General features: G+C 37.2%; 1 protein-coding gene across 2 annotated transcripts in view; it reads left to right on the top strand.

Annotated features, from left to right (window-relative positions):
- LOC309960011 (UDP-N-acetylglucosamine--peptide N-acetylglucosaminyltransferase 110 kDa subunit-like) overlaps nt 1–17,447 on the top strand; it is a 235,545-nt gene that overhangs the window by 89,679 nt on the left and 128,419 nt on the right. Inside the window, exon 2 of one of the 2 annotated variants that reach the window (XR_014326111.1) lies at nt 659–866. The exons of the other annotated variant lie outside the window; for it this stretch is intronic. The gene's annotated coding sequence lies outside the window, so the exon portion shown is untranslated. Of the gene's footprint in view, nt 1–658; nt 867–17,447 lie in introns of those variants that run through there. 2 annotated transcript variants of the gene reach the window in all.

Genomic DNA, 17,447 nt, shown 5'->3' with positions numbered 1-17,447 from the left:
TCATGCCTCTTCACCTTAACTTCAACCTGGTTTTTCTCTAACGACCTCACATTTCCTTCTCTATCACTTGGTTGTGGGCCTCTTTTCCAACTCCAACTCCAACTCGCATTTCACTCTGGAACCAAAGGAAGACTCACACCTTCCTGCTTTTTAGTGATACCTCAAGGTCATTTCCATATTGTGATCACCCTGAAGAATAGCCAGACAATTGTTATTTCAGAGCCATCTGACAGTTTGTAGCTCTAAAAATTAACTAAGGACCAAATTTGTCAAAAATATCCTAGTTTAAGATTTTGGTAATACAGCAACAGTAATCCCGAAGTCACTTATGACAATCAGTGTGGGAAGCACCCTCCTTCAGGAAGATCCTTTGCCATACAATACTCTTTCCCTGTCTGGTAATAAGGAAGAATGGCCGTGGAAAGTAACCTTTTGTGGAAAGAAATACTTGGCTTCGAGAAGGCTTGCAGTTCATATCTTTTTCTTAAATTAGATTCCCCATTAATTACTTTATCCACAAAGAGGTAATTATCAGAATTATGTAAGCAATTAAGGAGATGCTACTCCACATCCTTTCAGCTTGTTGACCTTTCTCACTTTATTTCATGTGGCTATCTGAAACATCAGTGATTTACATGTCTTTCTTTTTCTTTAACAGATTTCTGTGTGTGTGTGTCCCCATGATGAAAACATCATTAAAGTAAAATATCATGAATAGACTCTTAAGAAGCAGAGTCTACTGAAAGTCCTGGAAAATATGAAAGCACTAATATTCATGGACAGCTCTACACTCTGAAAGTTACTCCAAATTTTGTTGACCTCTCTTTTGTCTAGGAGTTTTTCAAATTTTCTACCATGATCATTTGTTAGTTTTATAATTACATAATAAAGGCATTACATCATACAATCTTTTGTTATCCATTGCAGTTTTAAAACTATTCCTTTCTTTGTCCTCAGCAGATATGTCATAGATTATTAGTACACAAGCAAAGACTTTCAACGTAACAGTACTTTATAGTGAGAAGAACTGTACTGAGCTATCTCTTTCCTAAGACAATGCACTAGGAAAGCACTAGGAATTCTTAAGCACTAGGAATACAGAGACGATCAAGGGGCAAGTTCCTTGCCTTCGAGTATACATGATCATTATAGCAAATGCTTAAATAGCACTTAGTATGTAACTCACCACAGCAGTCTTATTATCCTCCATTTTAATAGGTGAGCAGAGGAAGCCACAGGGAAGTCATAGGGTAAAGCCAGAATTTGAACCTAGGTAGACTAGTACACTCTCCACGGCTTTAACTACTACATTTATATATATATATATATATGTTTTATATATATATGTTATATATATATATATGTTATATATATATATATATATATATATATATATATATATAAACTCCAAGTATTCCAAAGTTACAAAACACTTATCTACGAAAACTCAAAAAGGAGCACACAAACTTGCATAGAAAATAAACATGTAAAAGTTCATAAATAAACCACAATATAACCTGCTCCACATAATATACTGACTGCAGTGTCCTGGGCCTCTCCCATCCTTAGGTAGCTGGAAATTACAACAAAATAATACTTTTCACCTTTGGAAGCCACACCATCTCCCATACCAACCAACCAATTACTTCCTTAGAGAGAATAGGAAATTAACCTGAATATCATAAAAATATATATATATATAGCATTAGTGATGTAGAAGCTTTGTTTAAAGACAATAACTTCAATAGCAGAGGGAACGTTACCATTGCAGGCTTCCGATAACCTCTATATTTCTCAGATTTCATGCTAAATCATAAAATGCCATATTGTGTCTGAAGCTATTTTTTCAATACTCCATTTTCTTAAATGGACTAGCAATGCCATAAATACTGAGAAACATTTTGGCTCCCAAATCCTAAAGCCATTCTGATTATGCCTGGGTGATCATGGGGACGTCATCGGAACTACCAGAGGACTGGCTGAAATACCAGTGTTCTGGCCAGCTTACAAATTAGAAATTATACAGAATCCAATTTTATTTTTTTGTTAAGTAATTCCTATGAGGCTGTTGGGATGTCAATGTAAAGTCCTTTCATGTGTAATCTTTATCCATTAGATAGGGAACAATGCCAATCCCCGTCATAAATACTTTCACAACCTGACGTTGAAAATCCACTGTAGGGCATAGGACCTGCAAATAGGATATGAATCACACACATCCACTCATTCAGACAATCCACAAATATTCATTTTTAAGTCTACTATATGCCAATAATGTACCGGCCTCTCAGATGCTAGACCATGCTAAATGCTGAAACAGACATACTCAGTTCGGGCCCTCCTGGAACTTATTACCTACAGAAGTGCCTTCATTGTAAATGGTCAGGTCTCAGCCAATGCTATTATCATCAGCAGGTGACCAAATGATACAGCTTGCTTTCTAAACAAGCTCCACACTGTTTGCTTTCAACATATTTGCTTTCCTTCAAGGCACATAATCCAGTGGTCAGTTTCTCCCAGTTAGTGAGGTTTGGGGAAAAGGTACCCAGTGAACAATTCCTTGTGGCCTCACTCTTTCCTCACACTCTCCTCTGTGCTTTTGAGCTAAAGAGACGTGGATTAAAGTCATTTGTTCTAACCTTATTATTTTAAAATACGGCTGCTCCTGCTTTGAGGATTTCCACTGGACCAACAGAGCAGCAAAGCAGCACTGAATCAGAAGCAGGTAAATTTCAAAATGACAGCTCTAAACATATCCACTCTCCTTTTGTTCTCCTCCTATCCCTTTGCTCTGAACACCTCTGCCCTGAGGCTTTGCCTTTACCCTTCTCTGATTACTGCTCCAAAAGGGTTTCCAAGAACAGGGAGTATTTATGGCTTCATTTGCTCCCAAGTCCTTGGTGGAAAAGGATGCTTGCTTCCTGATTCTTACTAATTCCACACTCACATCATCAACACAAAAACCATCATTAAAAAGAAATTTCCTCAGCTTCATATTTCTTCTGGGCCAACACTGAAAGAATATTTTCAAAGAAACAATATCCTCTCTCCTTTGCTCTTCTGAGTTTCACGTTCTTACCTCCAGTCTCATTTTCAACCCTTATTATGGGATGCATCACAAAAACAGAAGAAAGTTCTTTGTGCTTTCCTGTACCAGCTAATTATTCTAATTTGTTCTGTCTCTACCGAACAGAATGCGAAATCAACACAAAGCCTGATTGTGCGACCTCTTCCAAGGGAATGGTCTGAGAGTTGTCTATTTACTAATGAAGCTCAGTGTGTATTAAGGGTTGACTGAAGCAATCATCAGGAATTTTCATCCCTTAAATTAGTCTTTTCTACCAGATGCACATCTTTCATTTCGGATAATATAACTTTTAAGTTCAGGATACAACTGGACAAAAGAAAAGAAAAAAAGGTAACCAACACAACATTTGCAGTAATAACACAGTAACAGCTATCATCCTTCCCTGAGGAATTCAGCCTACTTTATGGACACAATTTAGTACAAACTCATAAGAAAGCTAACAAAGCCCCAAACCACTTCACAAGAGCGTAGAGAGGTAAAGGTCAGAAATTATTACTGCCAGACCCAGCAGACAATGGCACCTACCGGAAAGAGCACAGGACAGGAAAACCTGGAAGCCTGTGTTCCAGTTTCGGTTATTCCTTTAAGCACTAGTACGATCTGAGTGAACTCAGCCTGCCCTGCTTTTTCCGTTTATAAAAACCTACATCATCCTCTCAGTAGAATGAAATGCCACATCTGAAAAGTTGCAGATCTCTTTAGGAAAGAAAAAAGCTCATGCTTTCCAACCAAAATGGAATAATTCAGTCAATGGAGACTTGATAAAAATTTGCCATAAAGCAATTGTTTACTTGAAATCTATCTTTTGTGGTATATTTATTGGGGTAAGGAGTGTAAGCAAATCATAATTAGAGTTACGGATTATTCCAGAAATCAAGGTCATTGAGTTCAGATTCCAACTTTGACCCTGACCCAGGCTTACAGAGATGTAAGATGTCCCAATACCTCATACCCACCATACATGGGAGAAACAAGGTATGCAGACAGATCCTCTTATAAATATCCCATATGTAGTGGTTTTAATACAGGGTCTCAGATTCACTGCCATTCTTCGCATCCAGATGTGGGTGTTTTCCCTTGAATTTAGGCAGGCTTTCCATGGCTTCAAACAATAGAGCAGGGGTCAGTAAATTATGGCTGGTGGGCCAAGTCTAGGCCTCTACCAGCTTTTATAAATGAAGCTTTATTGGAACACAGCCATGTTCCTTAGTATATGTATTGTTTATGTCTGTTTTCACATCACAGCAGCAGAGCTAAGTAGTTGCAAAAGAGACTGTATGGCTTGTAAAGCCTAAAATATTGACTGTCTGACACTTTATGGAAAAAGGTCTCCAACGCCTGCAATAGTATATAATGAAAGTGATGCTATGTAACATCTAAGACTAGGTCATAAAAGGTCATGCAGCTTTTGCATGATTCTCGTGGAATGCTTCAACCCTGGACACTCATTCTCTTGGGATACTCTATCTTGAATCCTAACTACCACGTTATGAGAAGTCCAAGCCACCTGGGCAGCCATCTATAGGCACTCCAGTCAACAGTTCTTGTTGGGCCCAGTCTTCAAGGGCCAGACATGTGAATTAAAATTATCTAGATGATTCCAGCTCCAGCCATCCGAATCCTCATGAGCTGAGGTTCCAGACATCAGTCATGGAGTAGAGACAAGCCATCTCCTCTGTGTACTGTTTGAATTGCTGACCCACAAAATCTGGGCACATATTAAAACTTTTGTTTATTTCACCACTAAGTTTGGACTTCTTTATTATGTAGCAATAGATAACTATAGCGCTGTGTCTGTACACAGGATATCTACAGAGCACAGATTTTTAGATGTGAATGTTGACTGCTCAATTTCTAAGAAGAACGTATACACACACATAGGTACAAAATGTTTATGCATATGTAAATATTAGACCTATATAAACTAATCTATATTATCCATAAAATGAGGGGGCCTTGATAATGGCTAACATTATTTTTCAGTATTTATTGTGTTCCAAGAACTGATAAATTCTTGCATTGTATGAATTTTCTCTTTCACCCTCATAGCAACTCCCTGAGAGAAGTAATGGTATCTCTATTTTATAGATGAGAAAACTGAGGCAAAAACAGATAACATGCTCAAGAGTACTCAACAAGTAAATTTTAGAGTCAAGATTTGAACCCAGGTTCTCAAGTTTTAGATCCCTTACTCATACTCACCAAGCTATATACTGAGGAAGGGGATGAAAGCTGACACCATTACCTCATGCTCAAGAAGTTAGACAGAAACTTAGCAGGTATGGTTGAAAGAAGACAGAACTTGGAGTCGTAAGTCCAGAGCCTGAGTTATGAGATGAATTCTCCTCTCATCTAGATATAGGTTTGTTTTTAGAAAATGAAGAAGGTCACTGCATATTTTGATTGTTAATTTCTGTACTTAATGATTACCAAAGAATGGAATTTTACCAGGGAGCTATTTTGCAATGACATAAATTATTGATTCAAACTCAAACTTTTATTATAAATTATTGATTCAAAATCAAATCTTTATTAAGTCTCCCTTGCATCAGAAGTTTTTCCCACTCTTCATTTCTTTGAAACCCTTTCCTGTCTACTCTTGGCCAAAGCTTGAAGCCTAATTTAACACTTGGAAATAAAATAATGAAATAGTCATAACACAGCAATTCCAATGCCTACTGAAATGGAAGCTCTAAATAATTTTTCAGATAATTTAGGAGATTAAAAATATTTACATCATAGATGCAAAGACAGAAGTTACTTGTGTAATAAATGGTGAGACAAAAAGTTTCTGGTCAAGTAGATTTGTTTATATATGATCACTAATCTGAGTTCTACCCCTGTGCTAAAACCCAGTGACAGGTTGCATACAGCTTCTAAAGGGATAGTTCAGTGCATTGGGTCAACTTCATGCCATAAAATGTGGTATTAATAGTAGTACTAGAAGACAGAGTGACTGTCTTCTTTGGGACATAGATGAAGACCCCAAGATAGACAATATCAAGGACAAATTATGTAGAATAAGATATTATCTCAGTCCTTGGAACATGTCATCCAGGATAGAACAAGAAGGAGATTTATTATCAAGTACATGAAGCCAGAGACAGTAAGCAATGAGTGGTAGTTGGTTAAAATAGACAGGTTTTAGAAGTAGAGGCACGGATGTAGAAAACAAACTTAGGGTTACCAGGGGATTGTGGCGGGGAGGCTAAATTGGGAGATTGGGACTGAAATATACACACTACTATACATAAAATAGATAACTAGTAAGAACCTGCTCTTCTTATTAGCCCAGGGAACTCCATTCAGTACTCTGTAATGGGCTATTTGGAAAAGACTCCAAAAAAAAAAAAAAAGTGGGGCTTCCCTGGTGGCACAGTGGTTGAGAGTCCGCCTGCTGATGCAGGGGACACGGGTTCGTGCCCCGGTCCGCGAAGATCCCACATGCCGCGGAGCGGCTGGGCCCGTGAGCCATGGCTGCTGAGCCTGCGCGTCTGGAGCCTGTGCTCCACAACGGGAAAGGCCACAACAGTGAGAGGCCCGCGTACTGAAAAAAGAAAAAAAAAAAAAAAGTGGATATATGTACATGTATAACTGATCAACTTTGCTGTACACCTGACACTAACACAACACTGTAAATCAACTATACTCCAATAAAAATTAAAAAAAAAAAAAGGTTTTAAGAACCATAGTCACGGAGCAGTGTGGATTGGAAAGACCTGGCAAGAAAAATTTCTGCATCCTCAGACAATGCTCCCCAAGCTAGCTATTGCAAGGGTGAGCATTTAAGAGATCTTTGACCTAAGGAGGACATGAGATTAACAATCTATCCCAATGTGCATGAATTATTCTCCTCGGTGCTATCAGAAATCAGATGGCATCCTAGAGCAGGGGTCAGCAGATCTTCTTTGTAAAGGGTCAGATAGTAAATATTTTGGATTTTCTGTACCATACGTCTCCATTGCAACTGCCCATCTGCTGCTGTAGCACAGAAACAGCCATGCACAATACGTTAATGAATGAGTGCGGCTGGGTTCAAGCAAAACGTTATGTACAAAACCAGGAGTCAAGCGAGATCTGATCAGTGGGCCAGAGTGTGCGGACGCCAGTTCTGGGTCAGTGTTCACAGCTGAATGAGTCATGAGGCCTTAAGTTCCAGTTCTCATTGTACTACTTTCTACCTGGGTGAACTTGGGTTCATCCTTTTATTTATATGGGCCACTGTATTAGTCAAGGTTCTCCAGAAAAACAGAACCAACAGCATGTGTATACAATGTGCCCATATATACTGACAGATATAGCTCTAGATATCGATATTGATACCTAGATCTATATCCATATCTATATAAAGATAGAGAAAGAGAGAGAGATTTTAAACAATTGGTTCACACAATAATAGAGGCTTGGTAAATTCAAAATCTGCAGGTTAGGCTGTCTAGAGACTCGGAAGAGTTGCAGTTCAATTTCTGTAAGTCTTCTGGCAGAATTCCTTTTTGCGACAGGGAGGTCAGTCTTTGTTTTATTAAGAGCTTCACCTGATTGGATGAGGCCCATGCATATTATGGAGGATAATCTGCTTTACTCAAAGTCCACCACAAATTTAATTATGAATTTCATCCAAAAACACCCTGGTGGCATAGTGGTTAAGAATCCGCCTGCCAATGCAGGGGACACGGGTTTGAGCCCTGGTCTGGGAAGATCTCACATGCCATAGAGCAACTAAGCCCATGCACCACAGCTACTGAGCCCGTGCACCTAGCGCCCATGCTCTGCAACAAGAGAAGCCACCGCAATGAGAAGCCCGCACACCACAACAAAGAGTAGCCCTCGCTTGCTGCAAATAGAGAAAGCCCATGTGCAGCAACAAAGACCCAATGCAGCCAAAAATATAAATAAATAAAACATAAAAATTTTTAAAAACACAAAAACACCATCACAGAAATATCCAGAATAATATTTGACCAAATAACTGGGCATGGTGGCCCAGACAAATTGACATGGAAAATTCACCACCTAAGCCATAGTTTTGTCACCTTTTACTGAGAAATATGACTTATCTGAGCTATTTTGATACCTAGAAGATACCTTCTAGAGGTAATACCCTCAGTATTTTACATGGTAGGCAGTAGAGGGAATGAGCCCATTTGCCCAGTCATATGACACCTAAAGGATAAAATTCTGTCTTCTCTCTCCAACCCACAAGGATGAATGCCAAAAATACATCACTTATATCTGCTTTAGCTAACATAGGATAGGTCTGGAACAGACCTATGCTCCCAGTAAGTCTCATGAAATGCTGTTTCATTAAGGAGAGACTTTACTTGCTAAGATTAGAAGCAAAAGAGGGTGGTGGATGAAAAACTGCCCAAGGATATAAGCTCATGCAAGGAAGCAGGAGAGAGAATGGGTATCCGAAGATGTGCGCTCTGAGCCAACACTAATTCCACAGCATCAGGTTATAATTCAGGGAGCCCAACCGCTGGGGTTTTTTTCCCCTTCTTCTTTTTCCCCAAAGAGGGACAAGCATACTGACGAAGGAAGAGCATCAGTCACCACAGATAAATTGCTTTTTAGAGCTGATCTCGCAAATGATTTGGCTCAGTGTAGACTATGATTTGGCTCCCAAAACCATAAGCTAGAGCATTTCATTCCAGGTCCCTCCTCAAATATCCATGATAGGTAAAACTCTGGCATCAAGTAGGTCTTGAAATCTCCCCAGGTGATTATAATATGCAACCAGGGCTGAGAATCTGGAGAGGTAGAGCAAATTTAAATTGAACTTTAGTTAAACAGTAAAACAAGCTCTGACTCTACTGGCTGGAGCTAGACAAGGGATATGGATTTAGTGGGATGAGAAGATAAAGGACACCAGGGAGTAAATCAAATGCTTTACACCTGTGCTTAGCTAATTGTTACTCAGATAATTCAGACAATCTTACAGCACCTGAACCCTGAAATTCCTTAGTTCTGTTTAAAAAAAAGTAACTCTTCAAGTAACTGAACTCTGAGAATCATGCCAATCATAAAGAAAAAGAAGAAATCTTATTTTTTGAATTAGTTGATTTCATATATACTGTTTCACTTTCATGATATTAACTAGTTATCTTTCTTTCCATTTTATGTTTGAGGAAAGTAAGGCTTTAAAGTCTCAGTAATTTGCTCAAGGTCACTTGTTAAGGGTGTGGTAGGCAGCATATTGGCTCCTAAAAATGCCCTCACCCTAATCCCTAGAACCTAATAATATGTTACCTTACATGGTAAAGAGGACTTTGCAGATATGACTGAAGTTATAGGCCTTGAGATAGAAAGATTATCCTGGATTACCTCATGGAACAAATCTAATTGCATGAGTCCTTAAAAGCAGAAAACCATTCCCAACTGTAGAAAGAGAAAGAGAGAGATGTCCTAATAGAAGCAGAATCAGAGAGATGCAACATTTTGGGGTTTGTAGGTGGAGAAAGGGGACTCTGAGTCAAGGACTACAAGTGACCGCTGGAAGCGGATAAAGTCCAGGGAACAGAAACACCCCTAAGAGCCTCCAGAAAAGAATGTAGCTCTGCCAACACTTTTTTTTCTTTTTTAACCATCTTTATTGGAGTATAATTGCTTTACAATGGCGTGTTAGTTTCTGCTTCATAACAAAGTGAATCAGCTATACATATACATATATCCCCATATCTCCTCCCTCTTGCATCTGCCTACCACCCTCCCTTCCCTATCCCACACATCTAGGTGGACACAAAGCACAGAGCTGGTCTCTCTGTGCTTTGTGGCTGCTTCCCACTAGCTAGCTATTTTACATTTGGTAGTGTATATATGTCCATGCCACTCTCTCACTTCATCCCAGATTACCCTTCCCCGTCCCTGTGTCCTCAAGTCCACTCTCTATGGCTGCGTCTTTATTCCTGCCCTGCCCCTAGGTTCTTCATAACCATTTTTTCTTGTTTTTTTAGATTCCATATATATGTGTTAGCATATGGTATTTGTTTTTGTCTTTCTGACTTACTTCACTCTGTATGACAGTCTCTAGGTCAATCCACCTCACTACAAATAAGTCAATTTCATTTCTTTTTATGGCTGAGTAATATTCCATTGTATATATGTGCCACATCTTTATCCATTCATCTGTTGATCCTGCCAACACTTTTACTTAATTGAGACCAATGTCAGACTTGTAAGGCAATAAATTTATGTTGTTTTGAGTCACTAAATTGGGATAATTTGTATGAAAGCAATAAAAAAAAAAAACAGAGGTCCTACAAGAGCCAGGCTATATATTTATACTTAAGTATTTCTGAAATGAATTTAACCTTGTGATTGACAGCAGTAGCAGCAGCAGCTTCCAAGGGATCCCACCACACACCTGAGGCAAAAGGAGCCTAATACAAAGCAGTGACAGCAGCAGGTCACTGCCCCACACTTGGGGTAGAGGGGGACTTGATCTACTGTAGCAGCAGCATAGCCTGAATGGGAACCCATCCTCCTGTGGCACTAGTCCCATCAACATTAGTCTAATCTGCTAGCATCTGCTGTGCCAACAGGCCCAACGTATACAAACCCTCCAACTCAGTAGCATTAAGTGAGCCAGGCTCAGTGTTTCCTGAAACTCATATCCAGTTGCACTGGAAATCCAAAATATCACCTACTGTTATGAAAATATAAACAATAACAGAAGACTGGGAACTTCAGAAAGAAAAGGGGAACAATGGAATGGGTGAAAACAAATGGGGTAAATATAAGAGACTATCATTAGCCTCATGAGTTTCTTAAATTCTATATGATGGTCAAAGCAAAAATGATGACACCATCTGATGGGGTTCTCAATGTAGAGAAAGGAAATACTACAGAAAATCATACTTTAAAACTGGGGAATATTAAGAGACCTAAATGGAAGTAAAATTTTGAAACTTCACTTGAAGTAATGAAACGCTGATTCCAGTAGGCTATGATAAGTTACATATGTATACTGTAATGCCAAAAACAACCACTAAGAAAACTATACAAACAGTATACACAAATGATTATAAATGAATTAAATTAAAATGGACTTATTAAAAAATGTTTAAGTAACCCACAAGAAGGCAAAATAAGGGAAACACAGGATTGAGAAACTAAGGTAAAAGACAAAACAAAAAATAACATGGTAGACCAAATCTTTGACATGGCAATAATTACATTAACGGTAAATGATCTAAATAACCAAGTCAAAGACAGAGATTGGAAGAGTAGATTAAAAAATCGCAAGCATGATCCAACTATATACTGTCTATAAGAAGCTTACTTTAAACATCATGATATAGGTAGTTCAAAGTAAAAGGATGAAAATGATATATCATGTGAACATTAATCAGAAAAAGCAGGAATGGCTATATTAATATCAGACAAAGTAGACTTCAGAGCAAAGGAAATTATTAGGGGCAAAGAGGGTCATTACATAAAGATAACAGGAATAATCCACCTAGATGACCTAGTGATACTAAATGTGTGTGCACCAAACAACAGAACTTCAAAATGCATGAGGCAAACACTGAAAAAGGTAAAAGGAGAAAGTTTTAAATCCACAATTATTATTTGAGACTTCAACACAGCAATTTATACAACTACCAGAGAGAAAAATCAGCAAGGATATGGAAGAACTGAAAACATCATCAATCAACAGGATATAACTGACATTTAAAGAACACACTCAGTAAGAGCAGAATACATATTCAAGTGTCCATGGAACATTCACTCATATACCATATACTGGGCGATAAAAAAACATTAGCAGATTTAAAAGAATTAAAATCATAGAGAGTATGTTCTCTAGCCATAATGGAATCAGACTAGAAATCAATAAGAGAAAGACAACAGGAAAACCTTCAATCACATGAAAACTAAACATCACACTTCCAAATATCTCATGGGTAAAAAAGACAGCATCAAGGAAAAAATTTTTAAATGCATAGAATAAAAGAAAATGGAGATATAACAGATCAAAGTTTGCGGAATGAAGTGAAAGCAATGCTGAAAGGGAAGTTTATAGCACTAAATTAGGAAAGAAAATATTTCAAAGCAATAATCTAATTTTCTATATTAAAATAGTAAAAAAGGAAGAGGAAAAAACACTAAACAAGCAGAAAGAAGGAAATAATAAAGATGAAACAGAAATCCATGAAACTGAAAACAGGAAAATAGGGGGGGAAATCAATGAAACAAAAGGCTGGTTCTTTGAAATAAGCAATCTAACCAATAAAGATCTAGCAAGACTGATAAAGATAAACAGAGAGATGGCACAAATCACAGATATCAGAAATGCAACCAGGGATACCATGACATATCCTGCAGGTTAATGAGGGACAAGTTACTATGAACAAGTCTACACTATAAATTCAAAAATGTAGATGAAATGGGCTAATGTTTCTACACCCAAAACTCAGCCAAGATGAAATAGATAATCTCAATTTTCCTGTAACCATTAGAAACACTGGTTTTTCATTTAAAAACTCCCAAAAGAAATGTTCAGGCTTAGATGTTTCACTTTTACCCAAGACTTAAAGAATTAACACCAATTTTACATGATTTGATAAGAAATAGAAGTAGAGGGAACAGTTTCTAATTAATTTTATGAAGCCAGTATTACCTTGATACCAAAACCAGACAGGGATAGTATAGAAAGAAGAAACCTACAGACCAATATTTTTTATGAAATTGGCTGAAAAACCCTCAGCCAAATATTAGCAAATTAAATCCAGAAATATATGAAAAGAATAATATACCATGACCAAGTGGGTTTTATTCCAGTTATGCAAAGTTGGTTAAATATTTGAAAATTAAACAGTGTAATCCACCATATCCAATAGATTAAGGGGGAAAAGTCATGTGATCCTATCCATTAATGCAGAGAAAGCATTTGACAAAATCCAATCCCATTCATGATTTTAAAAAAAGAAGAAAAAAAAACTCCAAGCAAACTAGGAATAGAAAAGGAGCATACTGAAACTCATAAAGATGATCTACAAACAACCTATACCGACCTGATATTTAACTGTGGAAGACTGGATGCTTTCTCTGTAAGATCAGAAACAAGGCACCGATATCTGCTCTCACCACTTTTATTAAATATATCACTGGAGGGTCTAGTAAGAAAATAAAGCAAAAATAAATAAATACATAAATTTAAAAGTTAAATTTTTAAAAAGTTTATTTAAAAGATAAAAGGACTATTCCTACTACGTTGCATAGGAAGGAACATATCCTACTGAATGTTGAATAGTAATATATCCTATTATACTGAATAAGGAAAAGTAAAACTGTCTGTATCTGAAGATGAGATGATAATCTAAATGGAGAAAATACCAAGGAATCCACAAAAAGCTTGAGAAATAATATTAGTTTGTAAATGAGTTAGAGTACAAGATCACCACAATTTTATCAAATTATATATTAATAACAAATGTGTAGAAGCTTAAATAAAAATATGTGATGCCATTTACAACTGACCTAAATAAATACCTAAATATAAGCCCAATAAGACATTTATAGGACCTCTATACTGAAAATTACAAAATGCTGATGAAGAAAAATTTTTAAGTCCCAAACAAATAGGGAGACATACCTTGTTCATGGATTAGAAAACACAACATGGTAAAGATGTCAATTCTCCCCAAGTTAAGAGGCTTAACACAATTACTCTTAAAATGCCCTCAAGGTTTCTGTGGATATAGACAAGCTTATTCTAAGATTGATATGGTAAGAAGAGGCTGAAGAATAGCTAAAACAACTTGTAAAGGAAGATGAAAATGGGAGGAATTAATCTACCCAATTTCAAGATTTTGCAGTAATGATGGAGGGTAGATACATAGATCAATGGAATGGAATAGAGAACCCAGAAATAGACTGACATAAATACATATAACTTGTTTTTGACAGCAGTGCAAAAGCTATCAAGGAAGAATAGACTTTTCAAAAAATGGTACTGAAACAGTTGGACATCCCTCGACAAAAACAAACAAAAAATGAACCTTAACCTCCACACCTTACACAAAAATTAAATCAAAGTGGATCATAATCTTAAATGTAAAAGCAGGGCATTTTTAGAAAAAAAATAGGAGAAAATGTTTGGCATCTAGAACAAGGGGAATAATTCTTAGACTTGACACCAAAAGTATGATCAATAAAGGCAAAAACTGATAAATTGGATCTCATGAAAATGAGTTAAAAATGCTTCATAGAAGATCCTTTTAAGTGGATGAAAACTCAAATTACACAGTAGGAAAACATATTTGAAAATCCCATATGAGACAAATGACTTGTATCTATAATATACAAAGAACTCTCCAAACAACTTAAAAAAATCCAACTAGAAAATAGGCAGAAGACAGGAACAGACATTTCATGGAATAGAATATACACACGGCAAAGGAGCACATGAAAAGATGCTCAGCATCATTAGCCATTAGCGAAATGCAAATTAAGACCATAATGAGATGTCAGAGAGTAACTAAAATTAAAGTATAGTGACAACATCAAATGCTGGCGAGTACATAGAAAAATTATATCACATCACTGGTGGGAAAATAAAATGGTTTAGCCACTCTGATCAACAGCTTGACAGTCTCTTTTAATCCTAAAAGTAGATTCACCCTACAACGCAGTAATTGTACTCTTGAGCATTTATCCAAAAGAAACAAAAAATTAATTAAGTTCCCACAGAAACTTACACATAAGTGTTCATAGCAGTTTTATTTATAATAGCCAAAAACTGGCAACTACTCAAATGTCTTTCAGTGGATGAATGTTGAAACAAATTGTGATAAAATCTGATGATAGAATACTACCGAGCAACAAAAAGGAACAAATTATTTTTTTAACATCTTTATTGGAGTATAATTGCTTTACAATGGTATGTTAGTTTCAGCTTCACAACAAAATGAATCAGTTATATATACACATATGTTCCCATATCTCTTCCCGCTTGCGTCTCCCTCCCTCCCACCCTCCCTATCCCACCGCTCCAGGCGGTCACAAAGCACCGAGCTGATCTCCCTGTGCTATGTGGCTGCTTCCCACTAGCTATCTACCTTACGTTTGGTAGTGTATATATGTCCATGCCTCTTTCTAGCTTTGTCACCGTTTACGCTTCCCCCTCCCCATAGCCTCAAGTCCATTCTCTAGTAAGTCTGTGTCTTTATTCCTGTTTCACCCCTAGGTTTTTCATGACATTTTTTTTTCTTAAATTCCATATATATGTGTTAGCATACGGTATTTGTCTCTCTCTTTCTGACTTACTTCACTCTGTATGACAGACTCTAGGTCTATCCACCTCATTACAAATAGCTCAATTTCGTTTCTTTTTATGGCTGAGTAATATTCCATTGTATATATGTGCCACATCTTCTTTATCCATTCATCCGATGATGGACACTTAGGTTGTTTCCATCTCTGGGCTATTGTAAATAGAGCTGCAATGAACATTTTGGTACATGACTCTTGTTGAATTATGGTTTTCTCAGGGTATATGCCCCGTAGTGGGATTGCTGGGTCATATGGTAGTTCTATTTGTAGCTTTTTAAGGAACCTCCATACTGTTCTCCACAGTGGCTGTATCAATTTACATTCCCACCAACAGTGTAAGAGGGTTCCCTTTTCTCCACACCCTCTCCAGCATTTATTGTTTCTAGATTTTTTGATGATGGCCATTCTGACTGGTGTGAGATGATATCTCATTGTAGTTGTGATTTGCATTTCTCTAATGATTAGTGATGTTGAGCATTCTTTCATGTGTTTGTTGGCAGTCTGTGTATCTTCTTTGGAGAAATGTCTATTTAGGTCTTCTGCCCATTTTTGGATTGGGTTGTTTGTTTTCTTGTTATTGAGCTGCATGAGCTGCTTATAAATTTTGGAGATTAATCCTTTGTCGGTTGCTTCATTTGCAAATATTTTCTCCCATTCTGAGGGTTGTCTTTTGGTCTTCTTTATGGTTTCCTTTGCTGCGCAAAAGCTTTTAAGTTTCATTAGGTCCCATTTGTTTACTTTTGTTTTTATTTCCATTTCTCTAGGAGGTGGATCAAAAAGGACCTTGCTGTGATTTATGTCATAGACTGTCCTGCCTATGTTTTCCTCTAAGAGTTTGATAGTTTCTGGCCTTACATTTAGGTCTTTAATCCATTTTGAGCTTATTTTTGTGTATGGTGTTAGGGAGTGATCTAATCTCATACTTTGACATGTAGCTGTCCAGTTTACCCAGCACTTATTGAATAGGCTGTCCTTTCTCCACTGTACATTCCTGCCTCCTTTGTCAAAGATAAGGTGACCATATGTGCGTGGGTTTATCTCTGGGCTTTCTATCCTGTTCCATTGATCTATATTTCTGTTTTTGTGCCAGTACCATACTGTCTTGATTACTGTAGCTTTTAGTATAGTCTGAAGTCAGGAAGCCTGATTCCTCCAGCTCCGTTTTTCGTTCTCAAGATTGCTTTGGCTATTCGGGGTCTTTTGTGTTTCCATACAAATTGTGAAATTTTTTGTTCTAGTTCTGTGAAAAATGCCAGTGGTAGTTTGATAGGGATTGCATTGAATCTGTAGATTGCTTTGGGTAGTAGAGTCATTTTCACAATGTTGATTCTTCCAATCCAAGAACATGGTATATCTCTCCATCTATTTGTATCATCTTTAATTCCTTTCATCAGTGTCTTACAATTTTCTGCATACAGGTCTTTTGTCTCCTTAGGTAGGTTTATTCCTAGATATTTTATTCTTTTTGTTGCAATGGTAAATGGGAGTGTTTTCTTGATTTCACTTTCAGATTTTTCATCCTTAGTGTATAGGAATGCCAGAGATTTCTGTGCATTAATTTTGTATCCTGCTACTTTACCAAATTCATTGATTAGCTCTAGTAGTTTTCTGGTTGCATCTTTAGGATTCTCTATGTATAGTATCATGTCATCTGCAAACAGTGACAGCTTTACTTCTTCTTTTCCGATTTGGATTCCTTTTATTTCCTTTTCTCTCTGATTGCTGTGGCTAAAACTTCCAAAACTATGTTGAATAAGAGTGGTGAGAGTGGGCAACCTTGTCTTGTTCCTGATCTTAGTGGAAATGCTTTCAGTTTTTCACCATTGAGGACGATGTTGGCTGTGGGTTTGTCATATATAGCCTTTATTATGTTGAGGAAAGTTCCCTCTATGCCTACTTTCTGCAGGGTTTTTATCATAAATGGGTGTTGAATTTTGTCAAAAGCTTTCTCTACATCTATTGAGATGATCATATGGTTTTTCTCCTTCAATTTGTTAATATGGTGTATCACGTTGATTGATTTGCATATATTGAAGAATCCTTGCATACCTGGAATAAACCCCACTTGATCATGGTGTATGAT

Source organism: Leucopleurus acutus (assembly GCF_964270905.1).
Source record: "Leucopleurus acutus genome assembly, chromosome: 3".
NCBI lineage: Eukaryota > Metazoa > Chordata > Mammalia > Artiodactyla > Delphinidae > Leucopleurus > Leucopleurus acutus.
This window is presented reverse-complemented; position numbering and strand designations above follow the sequence as displayed.